General features: G+C 39.4%; 1 long non-coding RNA gene across 2 annotated transcripts; it reads left to right on the top strand.

Moving 5' to 3' along the window:
- Positions 1-9973: 9973 nt before the first annotated feature.
- On the top strand, positions 9974-16690 carry LOC131246289 (uncharacterized). 2 transcript variants are annotated; one of them, XR_009171292.1, is made up of 9 exons: positions 9974-10457; positions 10635-10705; positions 11233-11309; positions 13611-13669; positions 13899-14332; positions 14433-15134; positions 15412-16267; positions 16365-16436; positions 16540-16690. It is a non-coding gene; the product is annotated as an uncharacterized LOC131246289 (long non-coding RNA). The 2 variants fall into 2 exon arrangements; XR_009171291.1 differs by lacking the exons at positions 13611-13669; positions 14433-15134.
- The last annotated feature ends 83 nt before the right edge of the window (positions 16691-16773 follow it).

Below are 16773 nucleotides of genomic sequence, written 5' to 3'. Positions count from 1 at the left end.
TGTAGGGCTGATTGGGTGATCCAGACCGTCCAGCAGGGTGTGCAGTCTTGCTGGACAGTTAGTCCAGTTGGACCGTTGGATGAAGGAAAAACATAAATATCAGCTTGATCCCAAACAGGTGGGCCACACTGGCGTGGCACCACCCTGATGTATGTATTTTATTCACACCGTCCATCAGGGACGGTGGGACTCCACCGTGGTGTTTGCATGATAGTTTTCATCGCTAAAAATAATTACAAAACTTATATATATATATATATATATATATATATATATATATATATATATATATATATATATATGATATTATATGGTGGGCCCTACGTGGGACCCGTGATATATGTATTTTATCTGCTGCATCAGCAGCCGTGAGACCCACCTTTATCACAGGTGATCTTTCTCTTGCTGTATATAAGGTATATACATATATAATATATTATATTATATTTAACTAAATAATATATAATATTATATACTATAAATATTATTTTGGTGGGCCACTCTCACGTGGGAGCCACCTAAAGCATGTGTTGTATCCACTGTCCAGCAGCTAGACAGTGGTACACAACGTTAATGCACGTGGTTTATATCCACGCCACCATTTGTTTTGACGTGTGGGCAGGTGGGACCCACCTTGATTAATGTGTTTTATATTCACGCTGTCCAATTGTATGTACGGTGGGACCCACTGACGTGGATGCATTATCCACCGTCCATTCATCTGGACGGTGGAGCCCCTTTAATTTATGTGTTTTGTCCCTGCCACGTGTGTAGGGACCACCATGATATATGTGATATCTACATCGTCCATTGTCTGGACGGTGGACTCCTGATGTGCTGCTGCTACACGTGCAGCAGCAGGCATGGCCACACGTGTGTGTGTGGAGTTCATCCACACCGTCCGTATTTGGGGGCCAGCGTAATGTATGGTTTCATCTGCACCGTCCCTGATTGGGACGGTGGATCCCTACCATTTGATGTATTGTATCCAAGCCGTCCTTCTGACAGTGCTGCTGTCAGCCATGATATGTGTGTTTTATTCCACACCGTCCAGATAGGTTGGACGGTGGAGTGTGCATGATGTATGTATCCACACGTGGGACCCACCTTGATTTCATCCAGACCGTCCAAACCAGGGACAGTGGTCCCACGCAACTAGTGTTGCTGTTTGACATTAGCCAGTTCTGTGGGTCTGATCACAAGTATGTGTTATATCCACACCGTACGTGGGATGGTGTGACCCACCATGATTCATGTATTTTATTCCCACCGTCCATTTGGACGGTGGGGACCACAGTGATGTGTTTGTTATATCTACACTGTTCATCCATTTTGCTGACAGTGGGGCCCACCTTGATGGTGTCTACACCGTCCATCCGTGCAGGACCCACCTTGAATATGTGTTATTCACGCCGTCCGTCCGTTTTCTGGGGTGGGGCCTACTGTAAAGTATTTGATCCTCACCGTCCAGCAATCTAGGACGGTGGGATCCACCATGATATATGCATTGTATATCTAGCTGAAGGGGGCCCATTTGCGATGTATAAGGCCCACCTGCTATGTGTGCAGGGCCCACCTGATGTAAATGAGGCCCATGCAATGAGGCCCTTTGTAACGTACATAAAGCCCGTGTTTGAGACCCATGTCTAAGGCCCATAGTGATGTATATGCGACCCGTGTATGGGGCCCATAGTGATGTATATGCGGCCCAGATATGAGGGCCATTGTGATGTATCTGAGGCCATGGGATGAGGCCCGATGCGATGTATGAGAGGCCCATTAATGCGGCCCATTGATGTAGCCCACTTAATGTATATTAGGCCCATGTGTAGGGCCCACCTATTGCATATTTGAAGCCCATGAGTTGTGGTCCATTGTAATGTATTCGAGGCCCATGGGCAAGGCCTGATGTGGTGTGTTTATGGCCCATATGATGAGGCCCATTGAGATATATTTCTGGCCCATGTGATGCGGCCCATGATGATGTATATTAGGCCCTTATGAGTGGCCCATTGTGATATATTTTCGGCCCACGAGTGAGGCCCATAGTGATGAGTATTAGGTCCTTGTGTGAGGTCATGGGCCCACTGTACGTTTGGCTCTATGTGGGCCACTCCTTGGAAGCAATGTTGGTTAAATGGCCACATTAATGGGCAATGATGGTTTAATGTCCACATTGTGACTTTTTCTTAGCCCTTGTTCGGTCAATTATCGAGGTTGATTCCGATTATCGAGGCCAAGTATCAAGGCCGGTTCCGATTTGTCAAGGCCGATTGTATAGGCCGATTCCGATTGTCGAGGATGCGTATCAAGGCCGATTCTGATTGTCGGGGCTAAGTATCAAGGTCAATTCCAATTTGCCGAGGCCGATTCCAATTTGTTGAGGTTGATTGTATAAGTCAATTCCAATTGTCAAGGCTGAGTATCAAGGCCGGTTCCGATTTGTTGAGGCCGATTGTATAGGCCGATTCTGATTGTCGAGGACAAGTATCAAGGCCAATTCCAATTGTCGAGGCTGAGTATCAAGGCCGATTCCAATTTGTTAAGGCCGATTGTATAGGCCGATTCCGATTGTCAAGGTCGATTGTTGAGGCCGATTCCGATTTGTCGATGCCGATTGTATAGGCCGATTTTGATTGCCGAGGCCGAGTATCAAGGCCGATTCCGATTTGTCGAGGCCGATTGCTCGAGGCCGATTGCATAGGCCGATTCTGATTGTCGAGGCAAAGTATCGAGACCGATTCCGAGTGTCGATTCCAATTGTTGAGGCCGATTTCGATTGTCGAGGCCGATTTTGATTGCCGAGGCTCATTATGACGCATTTGAGGGCCAGGCGATGGAGTCCATTGTGATGTATATTAGGCCCATGTGAGAGGCTCATCATGATGCGTATTAACCTCTTGAGTGAGGCCCATGCTATTGTATATTAGGTCATTATGTATGGCCATGGGTCCATTATATGTTAGGCCTTATGTGGGCCATCCCTTAAAGGCAATGTTGGTTAAATGTCCACATTGTCGAGGCCGATTGTTAATGTCGGTTATTGATACTGATTATGAGTATGTGACAGATAGCATCATGATACATGTCCATACGCATCATCTGCATATTTGTTATGAGATGTGATTGACTATTGCATATGTCATTGGGCAGGTTGCTATGAGACTCCCTGATAGGCAGAGATTGTCTCACATGAGCGCACAGTATGCGTAGGATTGATGCATGACTCATGCATCTTGCATCATATGTTGTGAGTAGTGTACGCCCTAACAACATCAGGGTCGTGGCCTCCACAGGCATATCATGGATGGCCAAATGGGACACCGAAAATGTTTGGTTCTAGCATACGGGCACCATAGATGTCCCTGGGTGAAAATTCATAAACCTCCGTAGCCAGGAGATGCCCCAACGTCGAGACCGAGTTGATATATATGAACGCATGAGGGCTGTATACCAGTAGGCCGCATCTCCCACTATGTCGTGGTCGGTTGGGAGGGGGTGTGACCTTACCCACCTGAGTGAGGGGGCAATATCTAGGTTGAGTTTGACCAGTTTGAGGAATGGGTCCGCTATCGACGAGCCGGTCCCAATATTGGCAAGCGAATAGTGAGGTCTCTTCCACTTACCCAGTTGTGCTCTCGGATAGGGACGGCAAGCTGGCGTAGAGTGTCATGAACCCCGGTGATGATCCCATAGAGGAACTGTACTGATATGTGGACTTATTGAGTAAGAGTTGCATACTTATTCATTCATTCATTTATTATCCACTCGGGCTGGTGGTGCACAACTATTTGTTACGTGTACCTTCGCAATGACTAGGATTTCGGTTGGGGCGCGCGACTAACCTAAGATCAGGAGTTTACCACATTGAGTTTGACTATCCAAATTTAGGTATGGGACTGGTTTGGATAGAAGTCCCTTGTAGTGGACCCCGTAGCTTGCGATTCTACGTACTATTCTATGTACTATCATCCCAACTTCACATTGGTCATTTTATTCGCATTGCATATTGCATTGCATCATCAGTATATAGTATTTGACTTACTGTCTCCACATTGCATAGCTAATATACATTGCTTCCTCATTATATGATATTAGTTTATTATATTTTTGCATTGCATAGCTTGGGTAAGGCTGATAGTATTTATGGGCCTATCAGCATGTTTTCGCATTATCCTGACATTGTATGATATATGGGCTTGTCAGTATTTTCGCTTACTCTGATTACTTTGATATTGCTTACTTGGCACTTACCTTGCGCACACACTTTTACCACCCACTAAGCTTTCTATAAGCTTATGCATGATAGATGCATGCAGGTGGTGTTAGGTTGCAGTAGCGTTGAGCTTAGAGTGTGCAGCTGTCTTTTGGAGCTTGATTTTATTTAACATATATATTTTCATTTCAGCATTGTATTCAAAGTTTATATTAGTAGATATGTAATAATGATGTTGTCTTTGTGATTTGGGTAAACTTGTGATTATGTTTCTTATGAGACAAATGTATGTTGGAAAATCTTTCTTATAGGATCCCAGGATCGGAATCTGGTGTATGCAAGAGAGAGAGAGTGGATGGGTCAGTACTGCTCGGTGGACACCGTGAGTTTCAACACTGAGATCATGGGTGGGTGCCTATGTGGTGTGTGTGTGTGTGTGTGTGTGTGTGTGTGAGAGAGAGAGAGAGAGAGAGAGAGAGAGGGTCTGGGTTGGGTGCTACAGCTGGATGACTAGAGTGGGTTAAGATTTTTAGGGTCGAACACTAGAGAATGGCCGAGACTCGAGTGGGTTACGGGTTTTTTTTAATGTTTTGAAATATATATACCTAGTCAAAAAATCGAGTCAAGCTGAGTTGGGTTCGAGCTTAAGACCGAGTCGAGTCGAGTGGAGCTTGGTCCAGCTCGCACTGACTCGAAATTTTTCGAGCTCAATAAAACTGACTCAACTCGGCTTGAACACAGTTTCAGTCCGAGTCAAGTCAAGCTTTTCCAAGTCGATTTGAGTGAGCTAACCGAGCTAGCTCGGTTCGTGTACAACTCTACCTATGCAGCATTTTCATAAACATATGGACTGCACCTTCAAATTCTCACTGACCGTATGGCCCACCTTCATGTATACTCTGTATATCCACGCCATCCATCCGTTTCTATACATCATTCCAGTGTATGATCCCAAAAATAAAGTAGATCCAAATTTTAAGTGGACCACACCACAAAAAAAGAGTAGACATTGAATACCCACCATTAAAAACTTCTCAAGGCCTACAGTAATGTTTTTTAACCATCCAACTTGTTGATAAGGTCACGATGACATGGATAAAGTGAAAACACATATCAGCTTGATCCAAAACTTTTATGGCCCTAAGATATAGTCAATCACCACTATTTACAGTGGTATGGTCCACAACATTTTATGTGTATAATGCCAGCATTACTAGGATTAATTATGACCTTAAATTACGCTGCCCCGCTAGCATTGGACGCGGATTAGCTACCAAAGTGATGTCACTACGTTATGTGAGCCCAACCATGATGTATGTGTTTTATCCACACCGTCCATCCATTTGGAGAGATCATTTTATCGCACAAGATAAAGAATGAGGTAGATCCAAAGATCAAGTGGACCCCACCATAGAAAAAAGTAGGGATTGAACACATACCGTAAAAACATCTTGAGGCCATAGAAGTTTTCAATCAAGCCGATATTTGTGTTTTCCCTTATTCCATGCTTTTGTTTATATTTGTGTTTTCCCTTATTCCATGTTTTTGTTTACTTGTAAACAGGTTGGATCTCAAATAGACATCATGGTGGCCCCATGAAGGTTTCAACTGTGGGCGTCATTGTCCCCACTGTTTTCTGTGGAGGGGTTCACTTGAGCTTTGGATCTACCTCATCCTTTGGCCCATGCCCTAAAATGACCTCTCCAAAGGGATGAGCACACTTTTTTTTTTTTTTGTTAGCTTGTTAGTACACCTGCTGTCCGTTCACAGTTCACTGTTAGCCACCCCAACTAGGGATTGATACCAAGACCTCGTGTTGAAACGAGGTATCTTTCACTCGGTCTACCACTTGAGCTATGGATAAGGGTGTAGGATTAACTACCACCTCAAATTACGCCTGATATTAGTGTTTCAGGTGTTTTGGAAACAGGTATCACATGGACTCCCACGACTAAATTTTTTTTGGCCTACTTTGATATGTGTGTGAGATCCACTTTGACCATTAGATGTGTAATCAAGTAATAAGCCTACAGCCAATAAATCAGGCTAACACGTGATTCGGATTGGCCACACCAATGAGAATAATTAGGAGAGAGAAATCCACCTTTGATTTTTACAGGGCCCATCATAATGAAACTGTGAAATCTATTCCAACCATTAGATGTCACATCAAAAATGAGCCTAGGCCCCAAAAATCAGGCTCATATATGTGAGAAACTGTTTGGAGGGTGAACCTTTCCATGTACACTACTTTCAATGGTGTGGTCCTCTTGAACTAAGGATGGGGATAAATTTTGAGACCTTGATCTAAGGTGGAGTGACATACGTGATGGTTGTGGTTGATTTTACGTTAACACCATGATGGCACCCACCCAAGCCGTGGCCATTTTTCCATGCTAAAATCCAATTAGTGTGCATGAAAGCATTTAATTACATTAAAGTTTTCATTAAATGCATAGCTAGTTGGGCAAAAATGTACTGTCCAACTAGTTGTGTATGAGCATTACTATATATATATATATATATATATATATATATATAGTATGATGGGAATTATGTTTCATAGATTTAACCCGTTCACCAAATAGGGCCCACTAGTGAAATTTTATTTACTAAAAATTAGTAAATGGTTATCATCATTAGAGCCAAACATGTAAGTTGAATCTGGACTATTTAAATAGATTTCTAACAGCTCACTTTTCTTGTATATGATATCATAAATTTATAATAATAATAATAATTGTCATTCACATGCTTATAAAGAACCCTACCTAATTAACTGATCTAATTTTCAAGATGTGTGACACATCATCTCAATATATCCAATGTGTACAACTTCTTTACTAATCTCATTTTCTTTGAAAACATTACTCTTTCTCATTTCTCTTTCTATTCATTTAATGCTCTTTTTCTTTGTTTAATGTTTTCTCTCCCCAATTCGTTCAAAACAAATGAAGTCCGTGGTATTGAGAGGGCTATGTGGGGCCCACCACGATCTTTAGAATTTATCCAAGCTAACCATCCATTTTATTATATAATTTTAGGGCATGAACCCAAACGAGGCAAATTTAAAGGCACAAGTGGATCACCATAATGTATGGGCCTTATCCTCTAACATCAAGTGGATGTTTGTGTTTCATTTCATTCAGGTTTGTGACCTAATTAGCAGTTTTGATGGAAAATAAACATTGTAGTGGGCCTTATAAAGTTCTCAATCGTGAGCGTTCAATAAATGTTATTTCTTATGGTGTGGTCCACTTGTAGTTTGGATATACTTCATTTTTAGGATATGTCCCACTATGATATATGGAAAAATGGATGGACCGCGTGGACAAAAAATATGCATTATAATGGGCCCACAATGCCCTTTAGTGCCGAACTTCGGTATTAAAGGACACCCCCGAATCCGATTCTCCATTGTACAAACTTTTTTTAAAAAGTTTCATGTCTAACGGTTTGGACTATATATCAAGGTACAACCACTAGTAACTTCTAACCTTTCATGTTTATATGAAATCTAAACCCTTTAACACGTTGAACGTCAAAAGAATCACCTTTTTTAATAAATCTTTAATGTACAGTTGTATGTTGTATGGTCATCATTTACCAACGTATGCTTATTGTTTTATATGGTGTGGACCACTTGATAAGTAAATATTAACAATCATTGTAATGAATAATCTTCATGTTAGGGTTAAACTATTGGAAGGGTTGGATTTTATACGCACTTAATACTTTAAAAGTTATCATACGGTAGACAGTAACTTATAGCCCAACCAATTAAACTAAACGATTATTTCTCTTGGAACCTTAGGGATGAAATTGCGAATACAGGAGTACACTTACCCTTAAGTTTTTATGGGATATATATTGATATGTATGTGTGATCTACTTTGATCATTACATGTATAATTCAATGATAGTCCAAGAGCTAAAAAATCAAGCTGATTTGTGATTCAACTGAGATATACTAAGGGAAATAATTTGGAGAGGGACGTCCACCCTTAATTTTTATAGGCTCCACCATGATGATTATGTGAAATCCACTCCAACCATTAAATATCACATTAAACTTTAGTCTTGACACCCAAAAATCAGGCCCATACATGATTCAATTGGGCTATACCAAGGGAAGCTGTTTGGAGGGTGAGCTTTCATTGTACACTAATTCCAATTTTGTAATCCACCTAAACTACAGATGGGCCTTATTTCCAATCTCTAGATCTAACATGGTGTGACTCACCTAATGGTTGGAGTGGATTTCTCATTAATGCTATAGTGGGCCCACCCAGGCTGAAAACTCTTTTCCTCTTCAAAATAACTTTATTTTGAGCGTTATTTATTAGCACTGAAATTGGCAACTAGTTGAACTGTCCAACTAGTTGTGTGTGAGTATTACTCTATATATATATAAAGAAGACATATTAGAGGCTTTTGAGTTTATTAAAGAGTTAAGACAAACATGAGGATGCCATGAAGCTAGTGCGAATAATGTGTGTAGAAAACTTTTTCATAAGAACAAAAACCAAAAAAATAAAATACATTGTAATATATATTTCATAAAGATAGCTGATTTTTTAGAAGAATTTAACAAGTACCCTTGGAAGACTATGATGTACAATCAAATACAAGAAGGGATTTGTTTAACAAAAGTATAACCAAGGAGAAAAAAGTTTGGAGAACATCAAGGGAAATAAGAATTAAAGTTATAGATAAATAAATCATCGAAAATAGTAACCCTACTTAACGTCTGAAAATTCCAAGAATTGTGTTCAATGGGAAAAACAAATTCCCATGTGATTCCTAGTTGAAATGCAAATCCCTTTCTTTTAAGTTTTGATGGACTTGGTTTTACCGAAAATGACATTATTTTTAATTATTCATTTTTAATCGGATAGTTTTATAACCATTGGATGTGATTCACTTTTTAACGTTGTTTCATTGCAAGAAACTTGTCTCCTTGAATCCGGATGCATCTTGATTTCACGTATTCATGTAACAATGAGATTAAGACTCTCTCTCTCCCTCTCTCTCTCTCTCTCTAAATACAAGTGCAGTCTCTTTACTTTTTTTTATAAAAGAACTTCTTTTTTTTAAAAAAAAAACACATCTTCTTTACACAATTTTGTAATCTCTTTTTTATTCTCTCATCTTGTGCATATTGTCGAAGCCATACAGATGGTCGAAGCCATACGGTAAGGACGGGTTACATTTTCCGGTGAAATGGTAAATGCAGTGTAAAAAAGTAATAATTACTTTCCCCAGCATTTTACAACTTACCTGATTTGGCTACTTACTTTTTGACACGAAAACCCAACTATATTACAAAATATCTGTCGGTCCCACTGTGATGCATTTCGCTTATCTACACCGTTCATCCATTATTCCAGTTGAATTCATAGCATGAGGAAAAAATTGAGGCATATCCAATAATCAAATGGATCACGTCATACAAAAAAGGGAATTGAATACTTACCGTTAAAAACTTTGTAGGGCTACTGTTTCTTTTGACGTGGGCTACTTGAGTGTTGGATCCGCTTCAATTTTTTGTCTTATGCTCTAAAATATTGTCATAAAACAGAGACTGACGGAATGGATATATCATTCACATTACCTTACAGTTCAAAAATTAAAATTACATCTTTTGAACCAATTTCACAGGCACAAATTCCCATGAATTTTCAAACGCAGTGAAATTGTAATAATTACTATTTCCCTGATATTTTTCATTTCTTTGAAAAACAAACAGGCCATTCAGTGATTGTATTTTAGGGATAGTATTGAGAGCCTATTGTATTGGTGAATTATATCGAGATGCCCCAACTATCTTAAAAAGAGTGACCGACTCTAAATTCTAGGTAGAAATAAGATTTGTCATTTGCTAAGGGGCTGTTTGGCTAGTGGAATTAAAGGGTGTCAGGAGGGAATGGCTTTCAAGAACCCACGGATTATCGCAAGGTGGCGTTTGGGACTCACATTAGAAATGGGTTTCAAGACCTTCTTGGAATCGTCGCCTAAGCAATGGATTTCTCATATCCAGCCTTGGGTTTCGTGTGGTGCTAAGTCACCTCTGCAGAAGAGCAGAAGCTCTTCATACGGAGTAGACCAAATTCCATGGGATTTGGAGGTTTTCCATCATCTCACAGCCGCAGCTACTATGGCTGTCTGAGCATATACCGACGGAGATCTCGTTTGAATTCTTGGAGCGGACCTACCGCTGCGTCTGGTAGGTCGCTGGTAGGTACAGAGATCATCCAAGATGGCCATATCCCCTTTATAAAATCGAGCGAGATGAAAATGGAGAGACGCCCTGCTTTCTTGCTGTTTCTAGTAAGCCGTTGGTGTCATCTTCTCCTTTTTCGATTTTCCTGCTTTCTTCCTGTTTATGAATGTTGACACTCATCTGCCAACCCTGCAGCTTGAAGATGGCGGTAGGATGCTCGTTGCCCTGCGTGTAGCCCGTTACCGAAGGTGTTTCAAGTGATTCAGGTAATAGCTTCGACATTCTAAACTCATGTTCTTACATGCAGATCTAGGGCGTTGCTGAAACATTCAAATCTATGATTGTTATCGGAATCAGAACCGTTGGATTTTACGGCCCAGATTCGACGAATCAATAGAGGAAAGGGTTACAGGATGAGAGGACTTTCTTTCTGTAAACCAATAGCATGTAAACCCAACACGGTAATGCCCTGACTGTGGGTCCTACCATGATGTATGCATTGTATATCCACACCGTTCATCCGTTTTTCCGGTTCATTTCACGGCCTGAAAAAAAAATGAAGTGGATGTACATATCATCTGTAACACACCATATAAACAATGGTGATTGAATGCCCATCAAAAAGCTTCTTATGGCCCAATAACGTTCACCTGGAGTGAGGATATGCTTTTATCTTGGTTGTTTTTGGTTATTTGAATCCCTAGAATATGGGTTTGTGAGGATGTTCATCAGTTTTCATTTTCATGGCTGCCAAGAAGTGATTTTAATTGTATCTTGGATATTCATGCTGCAGATTGAAGAGAAGGCCTCATCTTAGTAGTTCTTAGTGCTGATTCATCACCACAACAGTCTTGATTGTTGTTGTCCTAAGTATGTGATCTTGATAGAATATTTCCATTCATGGAAAACCTCTGTTTAGTCGTCTTTCATAGCTTGATTCGGGCATGGGTTTTCTTCTCGTTTCTAGGCTGATGTTTATGGCTCTATTGTGTACTGTTGCTATGTTCATGTTGCCTTTTTGGCTTTGCCTGTTTCTCTCTCTTTTGAAGCTTGCTTAATTTCCAAAAAAGGGGAAAAAAAAAACCTTTATTATGATTCTTTTTTCATTTTCCTTTTTCTTTCTTTCAGTTTGAAGATCTCATAGATTGAAATATGTAATAGATTCGAAATGGATTTTGATTGGAATATGGTTGCTTTTGTTTTTCCTCCACTCTGTGTATTAGGTTGAGAAGTTTGAACATTTTAGAGTTCCTAAGACTTTTTCTTTTTTTTCTGAACGAGAGCAAACTAGATATTGGTGAGTTATTTATGCTCCTGTTAGTGATGAATTGTCTTTTTGGAACTGATTTAAGAAATGTACGCAATATGATTTGTTTCCAGTGAAGTTGCAAACTTGTACCTCCTTTTCTGTGCTTCTTTTAGGTGTTTGTTTTTACTTAAATTTCATCTATTTCGAGGTTTAAAAAGTTGCAAATAAGAGTGGATTTTGGAATCTCGTCCATCCAGATATGGTCCTAACTAATGATCGGTTTGGATCTTGTTCATGTTATTGATGTGTCAGAGAACAAGCATAAAACTTGTACTGTCGCACTTCTCCATTTCAGTCCCTGTACGATGTCATCAGCTGTTTCCTCTTCTTCATTTATCTAAAACAACTGTCACATACAGTCAAAAAAATTGATACGTCTATGAGTTGATAATCTTGCAAAGCAAAGAAAATTCTGGTTTTGTAACACAAAAAAAAAATAAAAAAATAAAAAAATAAAAAAATAAGGGACAAAAACATGAGAAAGATCTGTAACTTGACAATTGTCTATGTGGAATATCATGCCCATCCAACCTGATGAAGACACACATATGATAGTCCATATCTTTTTCCCATTACTTGTGAGATCCTTAAATGAAAAAGATTGATTCCAAGTTTGGTGTGAATTTTTAGGAGATGGATAACCTGAGTGAGGAAGAGCTGGGGCGTTATATCATTGTTCTTGTAATGGTTGCTTGCATAGCTGCCATTGGGGAATACTACTGGCTATACATGTTTAGACAACTAGCTCGTCTAGGAGAGGATGAGCAGGCGAGGTTCATCAATTCTATTGTTCCTAGCTCTAATAAGGATTGTATTACCCAGCTGAGGATGAGTTGAACAAATTTTTTCCAACTGTGTAATGATTTACATGAGAAGACATTTTTACAAGATACACATCACGTTAGCTTGGAAGAGCAATTGGTACTTCTCCTACACAGTAAGACATAGCGTACGTAATCAGGTAATAGGACACCGGTTTACACGTACAAGTGAAACCGTCAGTTGTCACTTTAACCTGGTTCTTGATGCAATTGTGTCTCTTTATCTTACATACATTCAACAAGCAGGCGCTGAAACTCTTATTGAGATTCAATCAAACCCATTTTGGTCAACATACTTTCAGGTATAAGTTTGATTGAAAGTATCTTTGAAAATTGACTATTGTTCATTTAGTTATCTACCATTAACTAACAAAATCAGTTTCGACTATGTAATTCTAAGATTGCGTCGAGGCAATCAATGGGACGCACATTCCTGTCCACGTTCAAACGACCCACTAAGCTAGCTTCCATAGGAAAAAAGGTTTTTTATATCTCAGAACGTGCTTGGTACATGTGGATTTGATATGAAAATTTTATATATCTTAGCCAGTTAGGAGGGTTTCGTTTCAAACACACGGGTGTTGTATAACGCTCTCACACGATCTGATGATCCTTTAAATGTCCCGAACGGTAACCTTTACATTTACAACATAGCTCTTTTATATATTTTATTTTGTTAACTACTTTCATAAACAACGATAGTGAAATGTAGGAAAATACTATGTCGTCGATGTCGGATACATGCATTCATCAGGCTTTATGGCTCCATACCGTGGTGTCAGATACCACCTCCAAAAATATCATACTCGGAGATCACTCGCGAACTATAAAGAATTATTTAACTATAAACATGCACAGCTTTATCCTTTGAAAACCCAAGTGAAAATTGTAGTTGCATGTGCGGTGCTCCATAACTTCATTTTAGCATAACGTGATTCAGATCAAGATGTAGGTGGCATTGGTATGCCTATGGGAGATATGGAGACTAATCCAACGCCATATGAAGTCTCGGCAAATGACGAAAGTCACTGGTTGGTACAGGTTACTCGCGGAGAAAAAGATGCGTGGTCTAGACTACGCGATGAGATCGCCGAACAAATGTGGGCAGACTCCCTCAACAATAGTAGGAACTGATGGTCCTCTTCTATATTACATTTCACTTCAATGTAGTTTAAGTGTTTCATTCTTGCTATAAAGAAAATACAATCTTCAATGTTGGAATGTTGAAAACAATTTTGAGAATATTAAAAATTAATGGATTTTCACAATTGTCTGTACTTAAGTGACGAGTAAGTAACATGTCATTGTATTTGTTTGTACTATTCATAGGTCAGATGTCGAAAATGTGAACTAGTCCTGGTGCGACACCTACACAATCGCCCGATAAAACTCCAACTCTTCCGATGCAATGTTCGCCTTGTGCAAAATCCGCCAAATCACTTGTTGAGCCATCTTACCGAGCACAGAAAATAAAGTGGACCAATGTGATGGATCAAGTTATGTTGAACACGTTGCTAGAGCAGATTGCGCTAGGACGCAAAGCAGACAATGGGTTTAAGAGGGAAGCATACCAAGTTATAGTTGAGGAGGTGTCAAAAGAAACTCATGTGTACGTGAATTGGTCAAATGTGTAGAACCGTATGAAGTATCATAAGAAATGCTATAATGATATGAAAGATATGCTCGCTGTTAGCGGCTTCAAATGGGACAACGACCGAATGGTTGTAACAGCACTGAACGAAGTTTGGGAAGCCTATATCAAAGTAAGACATTCCCATTAGTCGTTTAAAATGTCGTCAATACTTGTATTAGCCATATTAAAATGATGAAATAGCTAATCATTTACCCATAATGTTTTTGTAGTCTCATTCACGAACTAAAAGACTCCGACGAATGCAAATCGAGAGGATGGATGATTTAGTTGTTATCGTCGATGATGATCAAGCGATTGGTCGTTACGTACAAGACAATAGGAATTTGGCTGCATCCTCATCACGTGTTCACCTAGATTTAAATGAAACATGGTCAAAAGAGAATGAGGATATGGAAGATAGCGTGGATCTGTCCGCTGACAATTTAGGGGACTCGGCAAGGAAATCGTGATTTTCTACTGACAGTCAGTCCCAAGAAAATCATTCGGGTCAAAGTACACCCAAACGTACATCTAATTCTAAGAATAAACATGGCGAGAGTACTACGACGAAGCGGATGTGTCCTGGTCGTCCTTACGAGTACTCGGCAAGTCTCTAACTAATATTGCCCAGGCCATGCATGATTTTGGTCTTGGAAAGGAAGTGAACCGTACCAGTAAAGTGTTGGATATCCTTGAAGAGGTGCAGGGGTTGACCAACTCTGAGTTCATCAACGTTGGCCAGCTCCTGTCCAAGAACAAACAACTTGTTTCCTTCTTTGTTAGTCTCCATGACGAATGCTGCGTGGAATGGTTGAAACAAATTCTCCGTAGTTCTCAGAAAAATGTTGGTGGTGCAGATCCATGATAAGCCATGTTTTATATATGTTACAAACTTAGTAGACGTTTGTGCTAGTGTCTTATACTCATGATAGGTACCTTGTGTGGAAACAATTAGAATATGAAACAATTAATCTCTCGACATTTTTATTTGGTTTGGATGATGTGGATATGTAATAACTATATAACTTGAACCATTTGTGGATCGGCTTTATGGTTTCGTTTATTTTGCATGCTTGCTTTATAATATTATCTTGTTAATCATATATAAGATTGAATACCAATTTTTATATATCTTGTTTTGATGGGCTGTAATCGTTTATAAATCTTATTACCTACATAAGAGGACTAATGTATTACGCTAAAACGCAGATGGGAAAAGGAAAGAAATATTATGTTGTAGTGGTCGGCTGCCGACCGGTATTTATTTATCTTGGGAAGAGACAAGGCTGCTGGTTGAAGGATACAGAGGATGTGATCATCACTCTTTCAAATCGTTGGAAGAGGTGAGTGAATGGTGGAATTATAAATAAAGCACTGGTGTTACAGAGTTTGTGGGCGAAGGGACTGAAGTGCAAAACAATCTTGCGTGTAGAACTTCATCTTCAAATGAGGTAATCAATATAACCCAACCATGCTTGGTGGGCCAACGTACAATCCTAAGCCTGTCTTCTACAGCTACGTTCACGGAGGGGAACCCCATGAATGGGCAACAACGTATTACACTGACTTCGGTATTGATTGGGATATGTGTTGTTTTTTTTACTTTGTATGTTATTATTAAGTTTTAGATCAAGTCATTATATTATAGATGAATTGATGATTGCCACAATGCTAAACCAAACAAGCCAAGTATATAATTTAGTATATGAATTTTGTCTTGGATCTTTATTCTAATGGCACATTTGGTATGTTATGATTTTCCCATCAGTTGGGAGACTAGGCTGACATAGTTACATTCAGTTCCATTTTCATAGTCTTAAAGTTTTGTAAGACATAATATTTGATATGACCATACGAATTATGAGAATATGGATAGTTTGATGCCATTGGTGATATGGGTGAGTAAATGACAATCTTTTACATATACTAATATGAAACTACAACAGCTTCTTAATACAACATACTTATCTTTTGGAGTAATACTTCTTATGGCATAGATATTTGATGCGACATAGACCTCCACGTCACAGCCGTTTCCTATATACCTATTCTGATTCAACAGTTTGTAAGTTCATAACTGTTCTACTGAAATGTCCTGCAATGTCATTTATATATTCGTCGTTTTTAATTGACTCATCCATTTTTCCATGTTTTGCATATAGGTGGGAGGAGCTATTGCAGTACCCCTTCTAGGGGATTTGACCATCCAGTCTAGAATACCCACCATGTCTACGGTATGGATTGTACATAGTAATACTTGAGCACACATCTGTTTTTTTTTTTAAAAAGAAATTATGAAAAGACCTGTATTATTGATTCATACTCTTGATATAATAGGGAATCGGTACTGTTGGATTTCACCCCTGTACGCGATACAAGTTCATCGATGTTGGCTGAGCATGATATCTTCTCACAATGTTGAATGCACACGTACTTTTGGAATGTAATCATTCAGTTTCATTAATGATCTAGTGGCGAAATAAGTAAATGATGTAGCTCTCATTGGGAAGTTTTATGATTGTACATGGCCATGGTCTAGTAATCCAGACCATTGATAGAATGAGTCATTCC

This window comes from Magnolia sinica, chromosome 5 (assembly GCF_029962835.1).
Source record: "Magnolia sinica isolate HGM2019 chromosome 5, MsV1, whole genome shotgun sequence".
In the NCBI taxonomy this organism is placed as follows: domain Eukaryota; kingdom Viridiplantae; phylum Streptophyta; class Magnoliopsida; order Magnoliales; family Magnoliaceae; genus Magnolia; species Magnolia sinica.
Note: the sequence above shows the minus strand (reverse complement) of the source record. Positions and strands in the feature narration are given on the sequence as shown.